This window comes from Carcharodon carcharias, chromosome 6, assembly GCF_017639515.1.
Source record: "Carcharodon carcharias isolate sCarCar2 chromosome 6, sCarCar2.pri, whole genome shotgun sequence".
Taxonomy (NCBI): domain Eukaryota; kingdom Metazoa; phylum Chordata; class Chondrichthyes; order Lamniformes; family Lamnidae; genus Carcharodon; species Carcharodon carcharias.
The window spans coordinates 20,598,930-20,626,242 of NC_054472.1; the positions used below are offsets into that span (position 1 = coordinate 20,598,930).

The 27,313-nt window shown below is 43.1% G+C and overlaps 1 long non-coding RNA gene across 3 annotated transcripts in view; it reads left to right on the top strand.

Annotated features, from left to right (window-relative positions):
* LOC121278675 overlaps positions 1–27,313 on the top strand; it is a 180,517-nt gene that overhangs the window by 33,171 nt on the left and 120,033 nt on the right. For all 3 annotated transcript variants that reach the window (XR_005943260.1, XR_005943259.1, XR_005943258.1), the window contains exon 3: positions 20,962–21,161. This is a non-coding gene — a long non-coding RNA (uncharacterized LOC121278675). The remainder of the gene's footprint in view (positions 1–20,961; positions 21,162–27,313) is intronic.

Below are 27,313 nucleotides of genomic sequence, written 5' to 3' on the forward strand. Positions count from 1 at the left end.
AATGTCACTGGATTAGTAATCTAGCTGTCCAGACTAATGCTCTGGGGATATGGGTTCAAAATCTGTGGCAGTTGGTGGAGTTTAAATTCAATTAATAAATCTGGAATATAATGTTAGTTTTAGTAATGGTCACCATGACAACTATCGTCAATTGTCATAGAGACCCATCTGGTTCACTAATGTCCTTTAGGGAAGGAAATCTGCTGTCCTTAACTGGCCTGGCCTACATGTGATTCCAGACTCACAGCAGTGCAGTTGACTCTTAACTGCCCTTTGAAATGGCTGAGGAAGCCACTCAGTTCAAGGCAACAAATGCTGGCCGTGCCAGTGAGGCTCACATCCTGTGAAAAAATGAAGAGGAGAAAAAGTGCATAATTTACCAAAGGAGGAGGTTGGGCGAGTAGGGGTCATGCACACCATTGAGAGGGAAGAGGTTGGGCGGGAAGCTTGGGAAGGTGCCATGCTACAACATCATGAGGGAGGATGTGAGGGCCTGGTCAGGGCTGCACCATCAAGGGTGGAGGTCGAGAAGGGCCTCCTGGGAGTTGCTACAACCGGTCCCCGGGCGAGGTTCCCCCAGCTTGTTATGATCCCTGACCCGTACCCCAGTTGTTGTGCTCCTAGGTGCAGAGGGATAAACTGCTCCCTTTCTTTATTCAAACCCCTCAGTTGGTCACAACAAGGTTAATTTAAGAAGGATCCCTTCCCTCGTGGATACTTTTCCCAGTCCAAGTGTATTTATGTTTTAATAGGAGCCAACTTAAACTGGCTTTCTTGAGTTAAAGAAAAGAGTGAGTTTATTAGTTACTAAAATGCAAGAAGAAAAATAATATAAATGCAACACATTACACACAGGTTAGAAATGAGAAGTGAGTCCAGAAATAAAAGTTAATAAGATATATGAATCACTCTTTGGCTGACCCGTGAGGAGTAGATGGTGAAACGTTGCAGCCGTTAAGTTGGATGATTCCGGTAGCGCTGACTTCAGGCAGTTGAGCAGTTGGTTTGGGGAATCTTAGTTCTGCAGGTTAGCTGAAAGAAGTTGTCCTGCTTCCTTCTCGACTGTGATTTTGCTGACTTGTGACTTGCCTCCAGCAATCAGGGAGAGAGGACTTTGTTACCTGCAAGCACAGGGATGCCTAGTTGATGTTCTTCAGCTGTGACCTTCACAGCACACCCTCACACACCAGGCGTGGAATACCAACAATAGCACACAGAGACCAGGGTTGCAGCTGGCTTTTAACCTCTTTTCTTGTGTATTCCTGGAAGGGAAAAACAAACATGTCTTTCAACCAGATCTGCTTTCTTTTCAACTCACATCATGTCCACAGTTTGAGATATAACTCACAGGAGATGGCTTCTGCTGAGATGATAATCAGCCTTCATTATCTTTGCAACCACAGGAGATTACAGTTCAGTTTCTGATTGCATCTTTTCCTTGTCTGAAGTAGGCCTCGACACCTTTTCAGGTGCAACATTCCATTCTCTGAACTGGTTGGTCAAGTGTAATCCACATAGGAATTTTCCAGCAAGTGGTTACTTTCCAATCCCAGCCAGCTTTTGCTTGTATGTCCATTTAAAAAAAGACATGTCTTACTTAAAAGTCCAATATGTCTGTAAGTAATTCAGGGCTATGATTCGTGATCATGGCAGAGTAATCTAAACATAGAGATGGCACTAAGCGCCAGTCGCTCTAGCAGCCTCCAGCCAGGTCTGAAGTGAAAAAAGCACCTGACAATGCCCAACAGAAACAGAATGGTCCATGAGGTAAGCAAGAAAGGAGGGAATGGGGAACCTGGCACATCAGAACAACAACAATCACTGGCCGAGTAGCCTGTCAATCAGGAGGGTGTCTGTGCCAGATTGGCTGCTTTGGGCACTGACCATCCAGATTGACAGGCTACTCAATCAATGAGCCTGGTCCCTCCTAGACCATAGGCCCCCATATTTACCACTTTCCCCTCTCCCTGGCTGAAATAGGGGCCAAGTTAAGTGATGTTACGGAGATGGAAAAAGCGGTAGTGATGGCGTAAATATATGGTTGGAAGCTCATTTCAAGGTCAAATATGACACCAGATTGTGAATAGAGTGCTTTAATCTCAGGTTGTTGCCTTGGAGAGGGATGGAGTCGGTAGCTGCGGAATGGACTAAGCATTTAGAGCATAGAGCAGAAACAGTGGCTTCAGCCTTCCCAGTATTTAATTCAAGATCATTTCTGCTCGCCTAGTACTGAATGATGGATAAGCAGTCTAATAATTCAGCAATAGTGGAGGAATCGGGAGAGGAGGTGGTGAGGTAGAGCTGGGTGTCATCAGTGTACATGCGAAAACTAACACCGTGCTTTCGGGTGATGTCACTGAGGGGCAGCATATAAGTGAGATCCACGATGGGTAAAGGATAGATTTTTGGGGGTCACTAGAGATAATAGGGTGGTTGTGGGAAGAAGAAGCATTGCAAGTGATACTCTGGCTCTGATTAGATAGATGGGAATGGAACCAGGTGAGAACAGTCCTATCCAGCTGGCTGACAATGGATAACTGTTGGAAGAAGATGGTGTGGTCAACTGTATCCAAGGCTGTAGACAGGTCAAGAAGGACAAGAGGAAATGGTTTAGCATGATCACATTCCCATAGGATGACATTTGAAAATTAAGAATGTATGAAAATAAGGCACAAGGTTATTATGCCTAATGAAATGAATCCAATGGAGGAACAAGGTTTTGCAGTGTGTAGTGGAATCTGATGGAGCAGGAACCTGACTCTGTATAAATGCTGAGTTAGCTGATTTGAAGTGAAGCGAGAGTGGGGTGCTTGAGGAGCATCTGTATTCCCTGGTTTTGTAGGAGAAAATAAGCTCCAGTTCCTGATCCTGATTGTTGTCCAATGAACTTTGTTGGAAGTGGCCACGTGTGGGCTTTGAGTGGGGACAGGACTCCCCTCAGGTATGATGGTCAAATATTGCCAACACTTGCTGTCAAGGTCAACTCATAAATAATGGCCTTTTAGTGAGGCATTGGAGGCTAACTGCTGACTGTAGAGCCCGCCTCAAAGGTTCAATGCTGTTTGCAAGCTGTTTGAAGAGAGGAGCCAGGATTTGCCAAGGTGGTCCTCATAACCTCCAGGATTGCACTCACAGTCCAAATTAAATAGCCTGATTACATTCATTGTATCCAATGTGTATTTATTGACCCTGTTATCTGTTAGTGTAAGATCAAATGTTTCCAGCAAAGTGAACTGTTTTGAAATTCTTGCTTATATTTATCCTTAAATTGACTGCATCAGAAAACTGTAACCTGAAGTTAAGGGTGCCATGGGCTATTCAATAATTACACTGGCCCTAAGTGTCCCTAATCCCCCGCTGCTGTAATAACGATGGTGGGGAAGAGTAGGGGATATTGTGTCTAATTGCAATCTGATCCTGCACTGCAAGGCTGCACTGTTAGCGTGAACCATGGGGGAGATTGGTCTAAGCCTGGATGCTGACATTGCAAGAGTCTGTGAGCCTCCACCAGTGACTGCTCCATGGCCAACTTTAGCAAGGAGATTGTACAACGTGCCCAGTCTTCCAACTGTTCTGGAGTCGGACTAAAATGCTCATTAGTTTTCAGTCTGTGCCCGAGGGATGAAAAGCTCTGGAGCACTTGGTGGCACTTTCATGCCTCTGCATTGCCGCTAGAGACCCAACTCCATGCATGTCAATGTGGCTGTGTCTGAACTGTCTCAGCTGCAGACGAATGGTCACTTTATATGAGATTTCCCTAATGCGTGGCCACTTCCCACCCCCCGACCCCGCACGTGCTTGTGCACTACCATCAACCGCAGGGCAGCCTTTGCCCCCACTCACAAGTCGCCTCAGCTGCAGGGCAGCGCTTGCCCCTACACCCTTAATGCGCCTCAACCTTAAAGTCCAACAGGTCACCCTCGTGAGTGCTGCACAACTTTACTGTGTACTCGTGTCCAATTTCCCCTCAAAGTGTAGTCTGCCAAGTACAAGCCTTATTTAAGCTGTTGTGAAACATGTCGGTGGGGGCGAGCAATCCAGCGAAGGGGAGTGATTTCGGCGGGCTAGTCTTATAATGATATGCCAATGTATCACAATGAAGCTCCCGACGTCCAATGGCGGGGAACATGACCCACCATCGACGGGCTGAGCAGATGATCCACGAGCTGGTTTCACGATGTCATGAAACCAATTTTTGGCCTTCTCGCCACATTGTCCACTCATGCCGCCAAATACACCTGACACCAGTGAGCATGGAAAATTCTGTTCATTGCTTTCAGGTCTCAACCCATCTTGTACAACCGGACTGTCAAGATTCTTGTGCAAGTTTGACACATGTACCAAAGAAGTTAAAAACAGTTGTGTTTAACCCCCTTTGCAATACATGGTTCATTGATGCTAAATTAATTCTTGCCTGAGAGTGTGGTGGAGGCAGATTCAGTTGAAGCATTCGAAAGGGAATTAGACTGATATCTGAAAAGGAAGAATGTGCAGGGTGACAGGGAGAAGGCGGGGAAATGACGCTAAGTGAGTGGCTCACTCGGAGAGCCAGTGCAGACACGATGGGCCAAATGGCCTCCTTCTGCACTGCAACAAGCCTGAGATTCTGTGATTCTGTGTGTGAATTCATGTGTAGGGGTACAGAAATTAATCTCCCTGTCATGGGAATCTTACTGAGACTTTGATGATCGTGGCTCGGACTGACATTGGACTATGGCAGTAGGATGCTGGTGAGAAAGGAAGAATGACTTCTTTCAAATAATGCCTTTCCTCACCTAAGGATATCCTCCGGCACTTTACAGGCTAATGAAGCCCTCTTGAAATGTAGCTATTGGAATGTCAGAAATACAACAGCCAATTTGCATACAGCAAGCTCCCACAAACAGCAATGAGATAAACTATGAGTGATTTTATCGAGGAGAGTGTGTGGGGCTCTCCCACTCTTCTTCAAATTAATACCATGGGATTTTTACACTGACTTGAGGGTGCAGACAGTGCCTTGGTTTAGCATCTCACCTAAAAGGCAGCATCTTTGACAGCGCATAAGTTTGAACAGGAGTGTGACTCAAACCCACAACCTTCTGATTCAGAGGTGACAGTGCTAGCACTGAGTCACATCTGATGCATTGACATAATAACACTGCTCCTGCTGTGATACACAGCTGGGTTGTAATTTTATGAGGTCTGCGTTAGCATAAATACCTCAGCTTCCTGCAGTGATAGAAAAAGGCAGCCATTTTGGACTGATTCCAAATCCTGGCATAAATTATACTTGCTTTGCCTGAGGGTAGTTCAGACCTCTGCATGCTTGTTCAGTAATACCATAATACTTTGTTCCTCGACAGTGTAGTGCTGACCTCTTTACAAAACTGGTATCTATTTAAAGGAGCTAGGCTATTCTTGCTGAAACCCTATAAGCTTAGTTCTTCAAATAGCCTCAATACCACTGTTGTCTAATTTGAGGGATAAGCATCATCAAATGATGTACCTGTTGTAAGTTATTTTCTCCAGAAAGTGAGCCAAACTTCCACATGATGGACCTTCAGTCATTGTGCAGCCAGTGACTCAAAAATAGCATTTGTTTCCAGAAGAGGCAAGTAGTCTTGTGGGCCTCATTGGTTTTCTAATGGTGATGGTATGGTGGCATTCAGCCTGTTTCCAGTGATCCTTTCACTTTCACACTAACTCTTGGAGTCCTAAACTTTAGTACAAATTGCAGTTTGCAGATGCAAGTCCCAGGCCTGCTTGAATCTGGAATGTAGCCCATTTTCAGTCCTTGGCTGGAGGAGCTTTTTTGCACGTTGGTGGGGGGGATAGGGGGAACGGGGTTTCTCACTCTACCACGTAGACGATGGGAGGCAGTGACATTGGCAGGGATGGTGCAAGTGCACAGACTGGATTGCTCAGCACTTTCTACTGAAGCCAACTTTAAGTAAGTTAATAGTCTGTCGACATTACTTAGTACCATAATCACTGTGACGTGAAGCTGATAAAGAATTCAGGTTCTATTGCGCTGTGAAAGCAAATTTTTAAAAGTTCAGAAAATTTTCAAAGAGCACAGCAGGCAAATACGCTTGACCTTCACAAGTTATCTCTCAGAGGAGACTGTGCAGGAAACGCACGATAGAGGAAATACATCATCTTTTTAAGCCACTGAAGTAAGTGGGGCATATTTTTGGACTTCAAGGTGGAAAATCGTCAGCGCTCGTTCAAGCTCTCAATGCTCAGTCCCGAGATGTGAGGGTATGTACATGTCAGGGGGCATTTTCCATTTAAATTTACCTCTGTGAGAGCTAATCCAATGGCTCGGTGGGGTTTGCAGGCTGCTTGCTGTGGCACTGAAGGCAGGATAATCCCAAATTTCTCTTTCATGTGGCATGTGCAGAGGTAGCTCACTTCAGCCCATATTGGTAATAGAAGGGAGGGAGGGCGTGAGTAACAGTTGGCCATTGCTGCCCCTAGACTAGGTGAGGGACAGATCAGCTCTCGATTCCACTTCCCCCTTCACCAACATTCCAGGCACCTGCTGGAGAGCATGGATATAAAATGACAGAATTGGGCTCTTTTGATGTACCGCAGGTAATGTGCAGGTGACCCTTTTTAGATGCATGGTATCGCGTGTGCAAGCTTGTAAAAGCCACAGAGACCTGTTTTCAGCTGAGTGATCACCTAATCAGCTGAAAGGAAAAGCTCTGACACTTTAAAATCCTTTGTGTGCAATAAAATATGTCAGTTTGATAAAACACGCCACTTTAATATTGTTCATAGAGCAATCTGGGTGCTGAGTCCAAAATAAATTGATTTTCTGATTCTTGAATCATTACCAATATTGAGTTATTGAACTGAAAATGTGCACTTTTGTTGTGCCTTTTTCTGCTGCTTTAATTTAATAGGTCACAGATGATGAAATATCACGAGTACAGCCATATCACTGCAAGAATTCACCAAGGCTCCTTCAACAGCACCTTCCAAACCCGTGACCACTACCATCTAGAAGGGCAAGGGCAGCAGATAGATGGGAGCACCTCCACCTGGAAGTTCCCCTTCACGTCACTCAACATCCTGACTTGGTAATATATTGTCATTCCTTCTCTGTCGTTGGGTCAAAATCCTGGAACTCCCTCCCTAACAGCACTGTGGGTGTAACTACACCACATAGACTGCAGCGGTTCAAGAAGGCAGCTCACCACCACCTTCTCAAGGGCAACTAGGGAGCAATAACTGCTGTCCCAGCCAGCAAAGCCCACATCCTGTGCATGAATAAAAAAACCTCATAGCTGAGAGCAGTAAAACCTTGAATGTAACCAGGTCTCAAAGTCTTAAAAATTTATGTGGCCTATGTGACACCTTAATCCACTGTCTTCACCTTTACCCCAATCCCCTCATGTTACTGCATGTTTCCTTGGGCAATGGACATGTAATCCTGCTTCTGTCTTTGCTTGGCTTCCAAATTTTCCAAATAACAACAATTTGCTTTATATAGCTCCTTTGCCATAATAAAACGCCCCAAAGCAGCATTATCAAACAAAATTTGACACCAAGACTTGCAAGGCGATATTTGGGCAGATGCCCCACATCTTGGTCAAAGAGGTAAGTTTTAAGGAGTCCTTAAAGGAAGAAAAAGAGGTAAAAAGGCAGAAAGATTTAGGAAGGTGCAGTAATTATGGTTTTATTTCGACTGTAATGGACCTTTAAGAATAATACTTGTTAGGAAAGTTCACATGATCTGTAGTAACCAATAGGAGAGTAGCGTAGGCTATCTCAGCAGACAACGTGGAGGTAGAGTTGGATTTGAAAGCACATGTGTAGTTGCTGCCGAGTATGTTGTAAATAAACATAATGTTTCCACTTAGAAAGTTGTCTGCATATCAACTCTATTACGAATAGTACTACTCGGCCACCCTGCAACAGGAAGGAATTCCAGAGCTCAGGGCCTTGATAGCTGCAGGCACGACCCCTAGTCATAGGAGGGATTAAAATTAGGAATGTGCAAGAGGCCAGAATTAGATGAGTGTAGATATCTTGTTGGGTGTAGAGCTAGAGGAAGTCACAGGGATATGGAGGGAAAAGGCCATGGGGGGATTTGAAGACGAGGAGGAGAATTTTAAAATTGAGGCATTAAGCTGGGGCCAATGTAGGTCAGCGAACAAAAGGATGGTGGGTGAATGGAAGCTGGTAAATGAGCTGCAGAGCTTTGGATGAAGTCAAGTTTGCAGAGAGTGAAAACAGGGGCCAGCAAGTTGAGCCTGGAGGTAACAAAATATGAGTCACTGAAAAGTGGTCAGAGGAGGAAAATCTTTGGGTGACTTCCAGATTCCTGCTAACCTTTAGGTGAAGAAGTGTTTCCTGGTTTCACTCCTGAATGGTTTGGCTCTAATTTTAAGGTTATTGATTCCTCGTTCTGGATTCTCCCACCTCAATAGTTTCTCTTACCAACCCGATCAAATCCTTTTATCATTTTAAACATCTCAATTAGATCACCCCCTCAATCTACTATACTCAAGAGAACACAAGCCAATTTGATGCAGCCGTCCCTCATAATTTACTGCTGTCAGCCTGGTATCATCCTGGTGAATCTGCATCACATCTTGACTATTTACCCGGGTGAGATTTTAACACCCACTGGGGAATGAAACTGAGACCTTTTCAACACAACAAAAGCAGAAAATGCTGGAAAATCTCAGCAGGTCTGACAACATCTGTGGAGAGAGAAACAGAGTTGATGTTTCAAGTCCCTATGACCCTTCTGCAGAGCTACTAAGAAGTGGAAATGTGATGAAATTTATACTGTTTAAGGGGGGGTTGGAGCAGGCCCAGACCTTTTCAGTCTGCACGATGCAACTACTTACTGAGAACCTTGTCGAATTGTTGGTGTAACCCCGCTTAACATTTCAAAAAGGCCACGTGAACATGTGCCCTTGTATATTTGTGATTATAGGCCTGCCACCATTCAAGAATCGACATTTCAGCCCCATTTCAAACTCAGTGGATTATCTGGTCATGATCATATTGCTGTTTCTGGGATCTTGCTATGTGCAAATTTTGCTGTTGCATTTCCTACACACATCAGTCACTTCAAAAGCACTTCATTAGCTTCTAAGTACTTAGGGATGTCCTGAAAGTTGTGAAAGACGCTGTATAAATGTATATCATTCTTTCTCATATATACTGCCTCTTTTAGTTCTACAGTATGACCTGGAAATAAGAGTGGTTTAACATGGCATACTTCTATATGCTGAGAAATCGCAAAAAGAGATGCAGTTCCAGTACAACCCGCACTCTGCTCCCTCTCATGCATCTCGATATTATACTGTTAAGTATAACAAAATAGATTTCGTTTTGACACTTTGCATTCCACGTTTCATTGTCAAATTTCTGACACTTCCATTACCGTCAATAAGATAGCCAATCACTGGATGCTTTGAAAGGTCAATTTACAGATTATTTGCGCCCCCCCCCCCCACCCACCACCTCCCCTCCTCCCCTTCTCTCATCCCTCAAATCACAGAAGCAAATCTGCAAATGGGAATGGGTTGGTTTGACTCCTCATTCTTCAACAGTATGGAAGGAGTGGGGCCCACATGAGTGTCTCTAAAGTTGTAACTTTGTTGCTGCAGATTGCAAAGGGCATATCAACTGATGTCATGTTGCATATTCTTCATATACTTTTCTTAACTGAGTTCCAAAGAAAAGCATTACATTTTCCAGTCAGACACAGATCTGACATGCTTAGGAACCTATCACTGTGTATAAGAACCTCCAAACTGAGGTCTGTCTCAAGTTTGTCTGAAAAACAACTTACATTTATTGAATTGTCCAAAAAATGCTTCATGGATGATAAAAATGGATGCTGATCAGACAAAGAAAGAGATCTTAGGAGGAGTGACGAAAGATTCAGTTAAGGTGGTAGGTTTAAAAGGCGAACTTAAAAAGGGGGTAGGAAGGGAAAGACAGGCTGAGGAGCTTAGGGTGTGAATGATAGAATATTGGGCCTACATGGATAAAGATACATTCCACATTGACCAACGATGGGAAAAATTAAGCAGAGGTGAAGACTAAAAATGAGGCCAGAGTGAGAGGAATGGAAATTCTTGGACAGGGAGGCAAAATTTTGACTACAACCAATATAGTGAGTTGTTGAGTTTAAAATAGAATATAACACTCTAATTATACCGATTGTGAAAATTGGCAAGTACTGGGCCAGGTCAGGCAGATGGATGCCTGTGCAAACAACTCTTTCTCTTCTGTTGGTTTATTCATTCATGGGATGTGGGTGTCACTGGCTAGGCCAGCATTTGTTGCCCATCCCTAATTGCCCTTGAGAAGATGGTGCTGAGCTGCCTTCTTGAACCGCTGCAGTCCATGTTCTTCTTTTCTCATCTCTCTTCTTGTTGCCTCACATCTTCATGACTTCTCAAACTACGCAGAAACATCTGACTGGAGTCTGCCCCCAGAGCACTCTGCACCGCCTACTGCACAGAGCCCTCCCAAAATCCCTTACTCAAACTACTGCACAGAGCCCTCCCAAAGTCCCTTACTCAAACTACAGCACAGAGCCCTCCCAAAGTCCCTTACTCAAACTACAGCACAGAGCCCTCCCAAAGTCCCTTATTCAAACTACTGCACAGAGCCCTCCCAAAGTCCCTTACTCAAACTACAGCACAGAGCCCTCCCAAAGTCCCTTACTCAAACTACTGCACAGAGCCCTCCCAAAGTCCCTTATTCAAACTACTGCACAGAGCCCTCCCAAAGTCTCTTACTCAAACTACTGCACAGAGCCCTCACAAAGTCCCTTATTCAAACTACTGCACAGAGCCCTCCCAAAGTCCCTTATTCAAACTACTGCACAGAGCCCTCCCAAAATCTCTTACTCAAACTACTGCACAGAGCCCTCCCAAAGTCCCTTATTCAAACTACTGCACAGAGCCCTCCCAAAGTCTCTTACTTAATACTATTTTTTTGCGGTGGACCTGATGGATTGTTAACAAGGCCTTTATTCTGCCCTATAAATATTTACTTCATTTGAAAATGCTCCCTAAATATTGAGTTCTCTGCCTAAACCTTGGTTGAAAATCCCACATTTAATGTTATCACTATTTTCTTGAGTTTCTTCAGCCTTTGCACATGAATCTTACCTCATCCTTTCCCATTGAATCTGAAGCTGTTCTTCCTGACAGGTTTCATCTTCCCAAGAACCCTTTTACCTCTAGCCTTCAAAGCTAACTTGCAGAAGTTTCATTCATTTCTGTCATTCCTTTCAGCATTTATTAATAACCAAAACTGTTCATTGGACCTGTTGCTGCATATAATGAAAATCCAGTCTGTCTTTCCTTACTCCTTATCAAGCTATTGTTCATGAAAGCAACTTCATTTCTACTTCCACACACTTGCATTCCAGCAGAGTCTTAATTAAGCAAGGTTGAATGAAAAACCCAACTTAGTTATGCATCATGTTATTTGTTTTAAGTATCTACCAGTTGCTCTCCCACAATGGCCAAGGCCTTAACTGCTCATGGACCTTTGCTGGTCTAGGTACAGCTGTTATCACCTGAGAGATATCATTCCACAGAATCGCTAATTCCTAACAAAGGACGTGAGTGACAGCTGAGTGAGACTTGTTACAGGATAGGTCAGGCAGCAAGGTTTCAGATGAGTTGCAGTTTACAAAGCACAGAGGAGAGCCCTGGAAGACTGGAGCCTGGAGGTGACAAAGTGAGAGTAGCCTGAGAAGGTGGGACGAGACAGGGACAGGAGTGGGTGAAGTTACTGACATGGATTTGAAAAGGAGGGGCTATAGGAACAGAGGCTCGTCTCCTAGTTGTTATCCCTGTTTCTGACAGCATGTCCCTACACAGGGCAGGCTGCATCTTGACAGCCACTTGGCTGTCCTAGATATATTAAATCCAGTATTACGTAACAGATTTGCTCATCACCAGCTGTTTACTCCAGATCCACATGTGAAGGAGGCATGCTCACCATGAACTGACACCAATCCAGCTCCAGCATGCGCAGTGGAAGATTAGCTAAGAGTAAGATAGCTTAGTGGTTAAGGAAGTGGCCTAGTAACTCAGAGGTAAGTTTTGAAATTCAGTACACCTGGTAATGTGGCCTGTACCAGTAGAAACCGACAAGAAAAACTGCCGCAATGCATTTTTTTATATTCATTCATGCACTGTGGGCGTCGCTGGCTAGGCCGGCATTTATTGCTCATCACTAGTTGCCCTTGAGAAGGTGGTGGTGAGCTGCCTTCTTGAACCGCTGCAGTCCATGTGATGCAGATACATCCACAGTGCTGTTAGGGAGGAAGTTCCAGGATTTGGAAGCAGCAACAGTGGAGGTCATAAAAATCCAACTAGTTCACTTATGCCCTTCCTGGAAGAAAGCCTGACAGTCGTACCTCGTCTGGCTTACATATCATTCCAATCCCCACATGAAATGGTTGACTTTTCGTGCACTCAGGACAACGAAGGATGGGAAATAAATGCTGTCTTGTCAGTTAATGCTACTCCTAGGCCATCCAACCACACTATTTATTATCAAAAAGTGGAACAAATATAGAAAGCTAAAAAGTTACTTTATAATCTGATCACTTTCTCAGCAGTGTGGGTTTATGTATGTGAGTGATACATCTCCCACCATCTACTCTGTCCTGTTTGTCTATTCCATTGATACCAGATACCAGTCAACATCAGCATCCAGCAATTTGGAAACACCCTGCTCTCAAATATAACAACACCCCACAAATATGCCGTGTGCCAGGTACAACCCTTTTTGAGTCAAGAATCAAATTTTCAGCTTGAAGCAAGGGAATAAGTCCATACATGCCGACCGTTTTAGAAATCCATTGGATTCTTTGGCCTCTTGTGTTTAAATCCCTTTCAAGATTTTATTAAATTAAGGATGAGCTTGTAACTTGAAGGTAAATTAGATGCTTATTTTGTGACCTTGATTGGTCATAATTAATGTTTGGCTTTAACCTCATATGTACCGATCCTGAGGAGGCTAAGTGCTGAATGAACTGATGCTTCATATTAGGATTTATTTCCTGTACGGTAGCATTGGGGAACAACTACAAAGAGTAGATCTGTGAATGGTTGGAAAGGTTTTCACTGTCGTTGGGGGTGGCCATTCCTTTGAATGCCTTAAATAATTGGCCTTAAACATTCAGATTTTTAAAAATACAAATAATTTATGTCCATTTGTACGTTTTTGCTTTTGCTAAAAACTGAGTCAACAACAACTTGCATTTATGTAGTGCCTATAATGTAGTGAGATGTCCCAAGGCATTTTGCTGGAGTGTTCTGAAACAAAATTTGACGCTAAGCCACAAAATGTGATATTAAGAGAGATGACGGGCTGAAGAGGTAAGTTTTAAGGAGTGTCTTAAAGGAGGAGAGATGTAGAGAGATTTACCTGGGTGGGGCGGGAGGCTGGGATGGTTTGGGAGTGGGGGTGAAAATTCCATAGCTTGGGGCCTAGGCAGCTGGAAACACAGCCAACAATGGCGGAGTGATTAAACTCAGGGATATGCAAGAGGCAAGAATTGAAGGAATGCAGAAATTTTGGATGTATGGGGAGGTTGTGAAAATGGGAAAAAGTATAGAGATCAAGTGAGCTGGAAATTCTGGAGAAGGCAGGGAATCTAATTGCCTTCATGATTTATTTTCCATCATGGGTTTCCTACGTTGATGCTGTCGAGTGTTATGTGCCGCATCTAGTATCAAGGAAATTGTGGTCGCAAAATAGCCATTAACAGAGCATAGTGATAACTGTCAGTTGAGTGATGTGGTGTTCTTCTGCATCCAGGGCTTGGCCTTGAATTCAGACCTGACTAATGAATCCAGAAAACTGCCTATACTTCAGGGATAGTTAGCACTTAGCTCAGTTGGCTGGGCAGCTGGCCTGTGATAGAGTCTGTTGCCAACAGCATGGGTTCAATTTCTATGCAAGCTGAGGTCATCCATGAAGGCCCTGCTTTCTCAATCTTGCCTGAGATGTGGTGACCTTCAGAATAGAATCATTGCTAGTCATCTCCCTCTAATGGCAGAGCAGCCTATGGTCCTCTGGGCTATGGTGGCTTTCATTTCAATTAATGCCAAATTGACAATCACACTCAGGAAAGGATGAGTGGGTTGCTAGTGTGGAAATTGGGAAACATTGCACCAATATACTTGGGGTGCTTTTTGGTGACTGGGAGTTAAGGCACACTTGGGGAGACTTTCAAGAGCTGGGCCCCCATTCCTTGTCTGAGACAACCAGTAGTTGTAAGTTTGCCCTAATTAACTTGTACATAGACCAACACCCCCAACAAAACAGGTAGGCAGCTGTATTGTTACACAGTCTAGGATGCTGTGCCTGGTTCAGGCACCCTGATTGCAAGTTTCAAAGAGAAATGGATAGAGAGTGCGCAGTGCATGCCAGCCCCATTTCTCCAGGGATTGACAGAACTAACAGATCCTTAAAGGCAATGTCTAGCCAAAGTTCCCACACAGGAAACTGGGGAGCTGCAAGTGGGGGTTCCTCCTTGAAGCTTGCTGACTGCTGACAAAATGTTAATGACCCAGAAATGGTTTAGGCCTCCTGACTGCCCCATTGGGGAGATATGGTGGGTGCGTGTCTGTACAGTACCCATTCATCTTCCCAATTGAAAATCCCTCCTGCAGTTGTTGTGGCAGAGTAAAGGAGATGTTGCTGGGCACCTTGCAGTTAGAATGTGTAGCGCACTACCACAAGTTGAGGTGAATAGAATAGATACATTTAAAGGGAAGCTAGATAAACACATGAGGGTTTAAGAAATAGAAATATATGTTGATAAGATTGGATGAGAAGCCCAAGATCAACCACGGTCTTATTGAATTGCGGAGCAGGCTCAGTGGGACATATGATTGACTCTGGGCCCTATTTGTTGTATTCTTGAGGAAAGGGTGAGATGAGGAGCATAAATACTGGCACAGACCATTGGGGTCAAATGACCTTTTCTGTGCTGTAAAGTACGGAATCTTTGAACAGGAGGTGCTTGAGAATTATATTGATTGTCCTAACTGGGCAATTCTGCACCACCAGCATGTCCCCTAATCATTAATATCCCTCAGCATAATGACCAAAAAAAACTTTTCCTTTGCTTAAAAAATGACACAGCTCTGAAGTCTAACTGAAATGTCTGTTGATAACGTATGTTTCTTTACTGACTGATTATCTCAGCCAACCTGAGCCACAAGGTAGGGGACTGTTGCGGTCTTCAAAGTGTGAAGTCACACACAAAGTTTTAAAAATAATATGGTTTTTATAAACATGGATCATGGGGAGATCACTGTGGTTAAAGGACATACTCAGTGATGTATTATACATGACTCACTTGATATTCAAACAACCCTCCCAGTGGAACACCACAGAGGAGCGAAATCTTTCAACGCAGCTTCTGCAGAAGGCCATAAATTTGCAGACATTTGGGTGAGAACATTGCACTACCTTTCAGATTGCCAAACACGATATGACTCTGACTTTTTTTTCTATGTATCTCAGGCAGCAGTATGTGTGCAGATGTGAAATGTTTCACGTGAATTGAATTACTGGGAAATGGGTACTTTCCTAGTCCGGCTACATGGTACACGAAAAGTAAAGCAAGGGGCTGCCCCCTTTGACACCAGTACCTCTTTGAGAGGTATAGCCTGAGAAAGAAAATGAACAGTGAACTCCAAAAGATGCTGAACGCTGGCTTTAAGTACTGGAAGACATTAATCATTGTGATCATTTCTAATCTCAAGACCACAACATTTACAAGTAACTCTCAGAGGCCAGGTTGTCACTTCTGAGTATCAGAATTTTGACATCTTTTTAAGCTGTAGTCTCTGCTGCAAATGGCTTTAGTTGGTAGAACACCATGACACAAAGAACAGGGCTCTGTTGATTTAGCTGGTATTAGCTTTTTTAAAAATTCACCTGTGGTATGTGGACACCATTTATTGCCTGGGTTCAAAGGGCATGTTTAAGAACCAACCACACTTCTGTGAGTCTGGAGTCACATGTAGGCCAGACCAGGTAAGGATGGCAGATTCCCTTCCCTAAAGGGCATTAGTGAACTAGGTGGGCTTTTACAACAATCAACAAGGGTTGTTATTAGACTTATAACTCCTAATATTTATTGAATTCAAATTCTATCCTCTACTGTGGTGGGATTTGAACTCTGGCCCCCAGAGCATTACCCTAGCTCACCAATACCACTACGCCACCACCTCCCCAGCCAGGTTAAGGTTCTGGATGTCCAGTGAGCATTGGAACTGGAAAGACTATAAGACGTAAGAGCAGAAGTAGTCCACTCAGACCATTGAGTCTGCTCCGCCATTCAATGAGATCATGGCTGATCTGATAATCCTCAACTCCTGCCTTTTCCCCATAATCCTTGATTCCCTTACTGATTAAAAATCTGTCTATCTCAGCTTTGAATGTATTTAATGACCCAGCCGCTGCAGCCCTCTACGGTAAAGAAATCCACAAATTAACAATCCCTTGAGAGAAGAAATTCCTCCTCACCTCTGTCTTAAATGGGTGACCCCTCACACTGAGATTATGCCCTCTGGTCCTAGACTCACCCCTGAGGGGAAACAACCTCTTAGCATCTACCCTGTCAAGCCCCTTAAGAATCTTATATGTGTCAATAAGGTCATCTCTCATTGTTCTAAACACCAATGAGTACAGGCCCAACCTACTCAACCTCTCCTCATAAGAAAATCCCTCCACACCTGGCATCAACCTAATGAACCTTCTCTGGACTGCCTCCAATGTCAGTATATCTTTCCTTAGATAAGGGGACCAAAACTGTTCACAGTATTCTAGGTGTGGTCTAACTAGTGCCTTGTGTAGTTTTAGCAAGACTTCCCTATTTTTATACTCCATTCCTTTTGAAATAAAGGCCAACATTCCATGTGCCTTCCCTATTACCTGCTGAATTTGTATGCTAGCTTTTTGGGATTCATGCACGAGGACCCCCAAATCCCTCTGTGCTGCAGCTTTCTTCAGTCTTTCTCCATTTAAATAATATTAAGTTCCTCTATTCTTCCTGCCAAAGTGCATAACCTCACATTTTCCCACATTATATTCCATCTGCCATGTTTTTGCCCAATCACTTAACCTGTCTGCATCCCTCTGTAGACTCCTTATGTCATCTTCACCACTTGCCTTCCCACCTATTTTTGTGTCATCCGCAAACTTGGCGATAGCACATTCATTTCCCTCATCCAAGTCATTAATATTTATTGTAAATAATTGTGGCCCCAGCACTGATCCCAGCACTCCACTAGTTATAGGTTGCCATCCTGAAAATGCCCCCCCACATCCCAACTCTCTGTCTTCTATTAGCTAGCCAGTCCTTTACCCATGCTAATATACTAGCCCCAACACCTTGGGCTCTTATCTTATTAGGTGGCCTTGTGTGTGGTAACTTATTGAACGCCTTTTGGAAATGCAAATATAATACATCTACTGGCTCCTCTTTATCTATCCTGCTTGTTACCTTCTCAAAGAATTCTAATAAATTTGTCAGGCATGATTTCCCCTTCATGAAGCTATGCTGACTCTAATTAATTATATATTGCATTTCTAAATGCTCTGCTATTACATCCTTTACAATAGACTCTAACACTTTCCCAATGACAGATGTTAAGCTAACTGGCCTTTAGTTACCTGTTTTTTGTCTCCCTTCCTTTTTGAATAAGGTTGTTACATTGGCTGTTTTCCAGTCCACTGGGACTTTCCCAGAATCTAAGGATTCTTGGAAGATTATTAACAGTGCATCCATTATCTCTGCAGCTATTTCCTTTAATATCCTAGGATGCAACCCATCAGATGCAGGGGACTTATTGGCCTTTAGCCCCATTAGTTTCCCTGGTACATTTTCTCTAGTGATAGCTATGGTACTTATTTCTCCCCCCACTTTTGCCCCATGATTATTTAGTATTTTTGGAATGCTATTAGTGTCTTCTCCTGTGAAGACTGGTGCAGAGCATTTATTCACTCCTCTGCCATTTCCTGGTTCCCCATTATTATTTCTCCAGCCTCATTCTCTAAGGGGCCTATGTTTGCGTTGGGGCAGTGAGTGTGGGCAGAGGTGCATCCTGAGGCTTTACCCTCAGCAATGATGGCCTGTGTGAAGAAAGTATAACAAATTTCATAATATTTTTCTGGTTTATTGTGAAGAAGGCTTATGGGTGTAATTATAGTTGGGTTTGTCTGTGATTTAATGACATTTGGAGTTAAGTAGTCTGCAAGCTTGGGATCATCATCATACTAAAGGGAAATTGCATTTTTAGATAAATGAAGGGATAGTTTGGATTTCAACGGGATCTTAGTCTGTTAAAACTAGCCAGATAAGCAAGGCTAAGGAATGTCTTTATTTTTCCCAAAGGTTACTAGCAATATTGGCAACATGAAAGTTTTTTATATTATGAGGAAGATACGGTTTCAAAGACATATGGAACTTTATAGACTTTGCATATTAAAAAGAGAGAAACATATATAAAGGAAAATGAAAGGCTATATGGGAGAAGGCCATGTAAGATCTAACAGGTGTGTGTGAGATAGCCTTAATGGAGCCACCAGCTATTTGTGCATAAGTCTGCTATATAACTAAACTGAAGTTGAGGAAAAGCCATTTGGAATTCCTGTCAAGTGGGTATTGTGTTAATTTGCTGGTTCTGTTTTAATCTAAAATCTATTTTGGCTGTTGCCTTAAAGGCGGTGTAATTGGGGGGTCAGGTTAATTAGGAGTTTTAGAAGTTATTATAGTCTTATGCCTATGTTTGAAATCTTTTATTTTGTTAATAACTATTTTAATTTAATTTTTAAAATCTCTAAAGTTCTTGGTGGACTTATTACTTCTAAATTCAGTGCGCACAGCTTCTTGTAATAAATACAAATTGCAAAACTGTTGTGAAAGCGCAATCAAATTTCCCTTGTGGATTTCGACGGCACACGTCATCTGACACGTCAAAACACCCAGATACTCTGAGAATAGTATATTTTGCAGTTTACGATTCTTTGGAGGATGCCTCTACTTCTCTAGGTGGGGCTATCGGGCACAAAGCCTCAGATGCTCCCATTGGCTCCCCAGGCTGTGGAGTCAACCCGCCATCCTTAATGGATTGGGGCTACAGGATGTGGCCTCTTAATTGGTCACCTCTTTAAAATCTCTTCCAGGGGCCCACCAGAGCCACTTCCGGGTTCCCAAACTGCAATTCAGCCCTAAGTCAGGATTGGGACTCCTGGAAACTCTGTAATGGGGATTCTGGAGGGAGGGAGGGAGGGGTGGTGGCCATGAAAGATCAGATGTACCAGGTGAATCCTTTCAGACAATTACCAAACAGAACAGCAATAAAAGAGCCTGTTGGAACTGGATCAGCACTCGTCTGAGTAATTTGTCTAAAGCTATAATTATGGGTCAACAACTAAAAGTTAGTGCAAATGCACCTCCGCTATTATAACCTGATGTGTCTCAGGGGTGATCCAAATCTCAGCTCCTCACTTTCCCATTTACAGGTTGTGCTGTTTCCTGGACTATTCATTCTAGATTTTAGTCAATAAAATGCAAGGACGGACTATATTAGCTTTTACAACAATCGGCAATGGTTTCACGGTCATCATCAGACTTTTAACTCCAGGTTCCATCTGCTGCGGTGGGATTCAAACCCTGGTCCCCAGAGCATTACCCTGGGCCTCTGGAATATTGGTCCAGTGACAAAACCACAATGCCACCACCTCCCCTATGGTGAATAGGAAGATCAAACTAGCCTCTGTTCTTGTGCCAAGAGAGCCAACTACTATCTATGATCTTGTAAAGAAATGGGAAAAATGTGTCTGAGCAGCCCTTTGAAAATGATTGCAGGTGGGTAAATTGAATGTCCTTGGCTCTGTGTAGTGTGCAGCTGAAGTTCTCCATTTACACCAGAGTATGCTTGGAAAAGGAATGCAAAAGTGAATTGTTCCTTGAGCATTTGGAACTTCTCTGGTGATTTGATGGGAAAATGAACCCTTTTGACAAAGAAAGCCTTTCATTGTTTTAACTCTGGATGGGTAGTTGGTGGGGTGAGTTGGAACTCAGGCCGGGTTCAACTGACATCCTTGGCCTTATCAACATCCCTCCAGCCAATATCCTGCCTGGAATGGGCAGGAAGTGGGTGCCAGCATTGTGGCAAATTGAGCTTCCCATTAATATGGTGTGGGGGAGGGATTTCTGGCAGGGTCTTGGAGGAGGGAAAGGGAGATGGGTGTGTTCAGGGTCAGAGGTGTGTTCTGATTTGCACTGGGTAAGACTATGTGGACTCATGTGCACGCAGCCATTATTGAGCTAACTTTTCACCTCCCCAACTGAGAGGGCAGCAGAGTGGGCAGTGTATCAAAGTGCTCAGCTCTTGCAATATAGCGTAGGGAGGTCAAAACTATCCTGTGAGGCCTGGAGGAGCAGTCTTGCTCCTTTGACCCCACAAAATATAAGTGAAATGATTTATCTTTCAAGTCCTTGAGCCTGATCGGGAACTCACAGAAACTTTCACATTCAAGCCCCCACAAGATTGGTCTGCACACTTAAAGAAGAAGACTCCCAATTTTGGGCGAGTATAGTTAAAATGGCACATTAATGTCTTGGTAAATGATTTCAGACTATCTTTGCACTTTTTTTTTAATACTAATGGCATTTAGGTTTTGAATGACCTTTGTGGGAAAGTCCTTTGCTACTCCCTGCTAGACAGATCTATGACTGGGGCAGCATAAATCAATGATCTATCAATGATTCTTAGTAACTCTCACAATGAGTTGGTTTTTTGCAAGGGCTGCTCCCTATGGCTGAACATACAAACTAAAGGTTCAGTGCTAGAAAAGGAAATGCTTTGTAAATGGAAAACAAAATATTTTATATTGTAATGGAACTTGTGAATATCGTACAACAGCGCACATCTTCTCACCTTACCTCAGCAGAACTATATCAAGATCCAGAATATTGGCAAGGACGAGTGGGACTGGAACTGCAAGTCCTTTCCTGAGATCACAGCAACCAGTCTACTCCTGGATACATCCATGGCTCCAGGACTGTGCTTCTCAATACAACAATTTAAGTGACTTCCTCCACTGAAGTGATAGGATATCAGCGCTGCCTCCCACCAAGATAGGCACAGGTATGTGGTTCTGATCAGATCAGAAAGCTTGTCTCCCAAGCCAGATGGTAGGTTCGACAAGGACCAGCAGGATACCACATGCCACATGTTAACATGCTGCAATAAAAACACTAATTGTGACCAACAAAAGGTTTTGGAAGGTCCTGTGAAGAAGGAATGAAGCCCAGTTCGGACCTCAGGAGCATCATCAGGTTCAAGGGGTATGCCTCACTGTGTAAAGCCACCTGAAATCAGGACTGATATAAGAGAGATTGGTACTCCTGACCCCCTTGAAGCTGAGTCTGTTTTTGTTGACTTCAAGTGGCAGTGCTAAACAGAGTACATTTTTCCCTGAAATAGCATTTGGCCTAAATCGGAGCAGGAGTTCTTAGAGAATGAGAAAAGGACAGATGTATCTGCCTTCCATGATTCTTCATGTTGTGAGGTAAATTTTTACTTTCACCATGTAAGTGGTAATCTGACAGAGCAGATCAGCCTTCCATTGTACATCACAGCTATTGAAATGAGTGGAATAGAAATCAATTGCATTTTATGACGCTCAGGCAATCAATCCGTTTTGCTGGATTACTGACCATAACAGGGAAGAATGTACCTTGGTGAGTTCTCAATCTCAGCCAGGCTTTGAGCGAAAACAAAGGCCTTGCTCCAGGTTAAGTGTGGTTAAAGCAGTGGTCTTCACAAATCAGTTCATCTGGGATTAGCCCTAAGCCCAAATTCCTGCTTAGAGAATGATGCACATAATGTAGCACTGGAGAAGAGAGAATGTGCTCATTGTAAAGCATGTTATTTTCTCATGCAGTATAAATTGTTGCTCCCTTTGAAATGTTGTATTTTTGCATCTGTCCTGATGTGTGCAAAGTGGAGAGCTTGACAGCATTTCTCTTTTTGCAGAAATACTATTTTGTTTAATGAACTTGTGGTGGGGAAGTTGAGAATGGAAGTTGGATGAAGTCAGGAGGTTGGCTCCACAGCATGAAGTTGAATCTGACCTTTGGATGATTACCAACCCATCTCCACAGTGAAGGGGTACCAACCTCATTTACAATGGATCGGCAAGCTGTGAGGCACTAAACAGCTGGCCAATGCCAGGCTACCCCCCCCCCCCCCCCCCCCCCCCCCCCCCCCCCCCACCCCCTCCCCCCAACTCCAGTCACCAGTAAGGTAAAAGTGGGGGTGGGCGGATGTGATTGCAGAGTGGAGGCATCGCAGGGTGGTAGCAGCACATATTATTTCAAACTTACCTTGGCTGATCCTACGTTTGGCTCCATCACCCGCTCTGAGCAGTTCCAAGCTAAAATGGCAATAGTGATCCCTGGACTGTGACTTGCATGTTGAAAAGGATCTACCACGTGAAGCACACGGTTGCTTTGAGCACCTGACAGTAGGCTGCTTTCAAAATGACAACAGTTGCATTGTCACTGTTGGTGGACAGTAAGGCCACTGACCCTATCCTGAGATTATTCCCAACCCATTAGCACCAGGCGGAACCAGTTGAAATCGACCCTCATGAATCTCTCTCTAAATTCACAACCTCAGCCTAATCAGTCTGACAGACTCTTAACACATCAACACACTAGATCACCAACCACCTTCACTAAAAGAAGTGTTTTTTTTTGGATCTGTACATCTTTAATCCTATTTTAAAATAATCAGCGATCCAATGAGGAAAATCAGTTTATCAGTGTTAAATAATGGAAAAAATATGTGAAAACTGAAAGAATTTTCTTTGTCATTAATGATTCAGTGGGGGTCACTATCAGCTTTAACATTAACAATTCAGCCCAGCTTGTAGTTTTAGGAAGCTGGATGGAGATTGCCCCATTTTATTACACAGCAGGCTAGAGAAGGGATTGGTGTGAATGTCAAGAGCCAGAGCTGAAATGAAAGCATGGACCTACCGCAGCACCCAATCTGTCTCCTGCCAACACAGCCCTGCCCTGCAAATAAATAGAAGCATAAAATAATAATTTCCTATTGCAATGTCATTTCTGCTGCTGTAACACTTTAAACACGAAGCAGTCCTTTCAAACCAGGATTGTCTTCCTTTTAATGCACATTGCTTTCCAATTTAATTGGAAAACTCTTTCAAAGTGCTGGCACAAACATGATGGGCCAAATGGCCTCTTTTGCTTTATGATTCTATAATAAAATGGCTAAATATCAGGCTTCTCCATGAGTAAGCCTGAAGACCAATCTTCTACCTGTGATGATGATCTAAAGACATAGCGGGTTTGTTAACAATGTGCAATGGATGTGGTGGATTCAGTGTGAATTGATACACTTTGGATTGCCTATAAGGCCCTTTTACATTCCACAGATTCTCTGATGTTGTTTCAAGGGTCTGGTCCATGTGAGGTGCTGCCTCCTTTTTTTTGCACTTTTGTAGCGTGGAGTCAGTTCCTGCAGGGCTATAGTTCTAACTCAGGGACCTAAGGGGTGTTTTTACAAAGTCGTGTTCGAATGTAACTGGGAAAATTGAACATTTCAGTTTATAAGTCTCCGGTAATTTTGCATAACTGCTCTTGGCTGGCGACCAGTAAACTCATTTGCGTATTCTTTAAATATTGAAATTCGGCTCAGTAATCCAGGCTCAGCCAGTAACTCCTGTCCACATGTTGATGGGAGGAGCCCCTCCATGTGCAATCACTGACATCATATGTGAATCTCCCCATTCCCTAAAGGTCTAGTTGGCATGTTTATGCATTCATCATAAATGCATGCGGCATGCATTAAGGCCTTGCCTTTTAAACTCACACATGGTGGTAACCATGGGGATTTACCCACTTCCTTCATGTCCCAATTTGACCGAGTCCGACGTTTAATTGCAAGCATCAAGGACACCTGTCCCATGTTGGCAAGGTCCCCTTTCACTATGCAGATTGGGCTTTGGTAACATCCTAGCTAGCTGTAAAGTAGATTTTTATTTACGATTTGACAAAATGGCATCAATTCTATACTTCCTTACATTGGATTTAATTTTAAATGTAGTCAGAAATGCCAACCAAGGTATTTCATATGACTATACAATACAAAATAGTTTGCATATTTAAAGATGATCACGGCAGGGGTTTAGTTGTGTTAGCATACAAACAAGAATTAGGAGTAGGCCATTCAGCCCCTCGTGCTTGCTCTGCCATTTAGTAAGATCATGGCTGATCTGATGCTAACCTGAAATCTGCAACCCGCCTATCGCGGATAACCTATCACCCCATTGCTTACCTATAATCTTACTACCTCTGACTTAAGAATATTCAAAGTCTCTGCTTCCACCACCTTTGCAGGAAGAGAGATCCAAAGATTCACGACCCTCTGAGTGAAAAAAATTCGCCTCATCTCTGTTTTAAATGGGCGACCCCTAGTTCTAGATTCTCCCACAAGAGGAAACATCCTCTCCACATCCACCCTGTCAAGACCCCTTATATGTTTCAACCAAGTTGCTTCTTACTCTTCTAAACTCCAGTGGGTAAAAGCCTAGTCTGTCCAACCTTTCCTCATAAGACAACCCACCCATTCCAGGTATTAGTCTGGTAAACCTTCTCTGAACTGCTTCCAATACATTTACATCCTTCCTTAAATAAGGTGACCAATACTGTACAGAGTTTTCCAGATGTGGTCTCACTAGTGCCCTGTAGAACTGATGCATAATCTCCCTACTTTTTTATTCAATTCCCCTCGCAACAAATTATAACTTTCTATTAGTTTTCCTAATTACTTGCTGTACTTGCATACTAGCCCTTTGTGATTCATGCACTAGGACACCCAGATCCCTCTGCACATCAGAACTCTGCAATCTCTCACCATTTAGATAATATGCTTCTCTTTCATCCTTCCTGCCCAAATGGACAATTTCACATTTTCCCACATTATACTCCATCTGCTAAAACTTTGCCCACTCACTTAACCTACCTATATCTGTTTGTAGCCTCCTTATGTCCTCTTCACAGCTTACTTTCCTACCTATCTTTATGTCATGAGCAAATCTGGCCACCATCCCTTCAATCCTTTCATCCAAGTCATTTATATAAATTGTAAACAGTTGAGGTCCCAGCGCTGATCCCTGCGGCATGCCACTTGTTACATCTTACCAACCTGAAAAGGACCCATTTATGCCTGTCTCTGCTTCCTGTTAGCCAGTCAATCTTCTGTCCATGCCGATATGTTACCCCCTATAACTTGAGCTTTTATTTTCCGCAAAAAGCTTTGATGTGGCCTTCTGGAAATCTAAGTACAGTACATGCACCAGTTCCCCTTTATCCACAGCAGATTTTACTTCCTCAAAGAACTCCAATAAGTCGGTTAAACATGATTTCCCTTTCATAAAACCATGTTGACTCTGCCTGATGAGCTTGAGTTTATCCAAGTTCCCTGCTATAACTTCTTTAATGATAGCTTCTAACATTTTTCCTACGACAGATGTTAAACTAACTGGCCTATAGTTTTCCGCTTTCTGTTTCCCTCCCTTTTTGAGTAATGTTGTTATATTTGCTATCTCCCAATCTAATGGGCCCTTCCCCGAACCTAGGGAGTTTTTGAAAATTAAAACCAATGCATAAAACTAGCTCACTAGACACTTCTTTTAAGACCCTAGGATGAAGACCATCAGGACCTGGGCTTTTATCAGCCCGCAGCTCCAACAATTTACTCAGTACCACTCCTTTTGTGACTGTAATTTTCCTGGCTTCCTTCCCAACTTCCATTTCCTGGTTTATAGCTGCTTTTGGGATGTTACTTGTATCCTCTATAGTGAAAACTGATGCAAAATAACTGCTCAATTCATCTGCCATCTCCTTGTTTTCTATTATCAATTCTCCAGACTCACTTTCTATAGGACCAATGTCCTAGCCCTTAATGTCACCATTAGCACATCCTTTAGCTAATATCACCACCATCAACTTTTGTCTATGACATCTTTGGCAATTTCTTCTTTGCCTCCAACTATCACTGGCCCTCTATCCAGCTCTACCCCTCCTCAAACAGCTTACATTTCACCTCATTTCTATTTTTCTTTAGTTCTGATGAAGAGTCATACGGACTCGAAATGTTAACTGTCTCCCTCTCCGCAGATGCTGTCAGACCTGCTGAGTTTTACCAGCTATTTTTGTTTTTGTTTCAGTTTTCCAGCATCCACAGTATTTTGCTTTTATCTTTTCTTTTTTAAATATTTATAAAATCTCTTACCATCTTTTTAAAAATATTTTTCAATAGCTTTCTCTCATACTCTGATTTTTCCGTCCTTATTAGCTTTTTAGTCATTCTTTGCTGTTCTTCATATTCTGTCCAATCTTCTGGCCTTCCACCTATTTTTGCACAATTAAATGCTTTTTCTTAAGTTTGATACTATCTTCTATCTTTCCAGTTAACCACAGATGGTGTGTCCGTCCCTTGGACTTTTTCTTACTCATTGAATGTACATACTGTGCATTCTGAAATATCCCCTTAAGTATTAGTCACTATATCTCTATTGACCTAGCCCTTAACCTAATTTGCCAATTCACTTTAGCCAGCTCAGCTTTCATGCTCTCACAATTGCCCTTACTTATGTTTAAAAACTTAGGCCCAGACCCACTCCTCTATCCCTCAAACTGAATGTAAAGTTCAATTATATTATGGTTGCTGCTACCTAGGGGCGTCTTCACTATGAGATCATTAATTACACTGATCTCATTGAGAATACCAGGTCTAGTATAGCCTGCTGTCTGGTTGGCTCCAGAACATGTTGTCCTAAGAAACTATCCCAAAAGCATTCAATATCATCGAGGCTATATTTGCCCATCTGCCTTTTCCAGCCTTTACATAAATTAAAATCTCCCATGATTATCGACATGCCTTTCTGACAAGCTCCAATTACTTCTTCCTTTTTGCTCAACTCTGCCATGTGGTTACATGTTAGGGGACCTGTACATAACTCCCACAAGTGACTTCTTGCCTTTACCATTTCTCGTCTCTACCCAAACTGTTTCCAAAGCCTGGTTTCCTGAATTTAGGTCATCTCTCTCTATTGTGCTAATACCATCATTAACCCTTCCTCCTTTCCCTCACTTCCTGTCTTTCCTAAACACCCTGTACCCTTTAATATTCAGGTCCTAGTTGATGCCCTCCTGCAGCCATGTCTCCATAATGGCCATCAAATCATAATTATTCATTTCTATGTG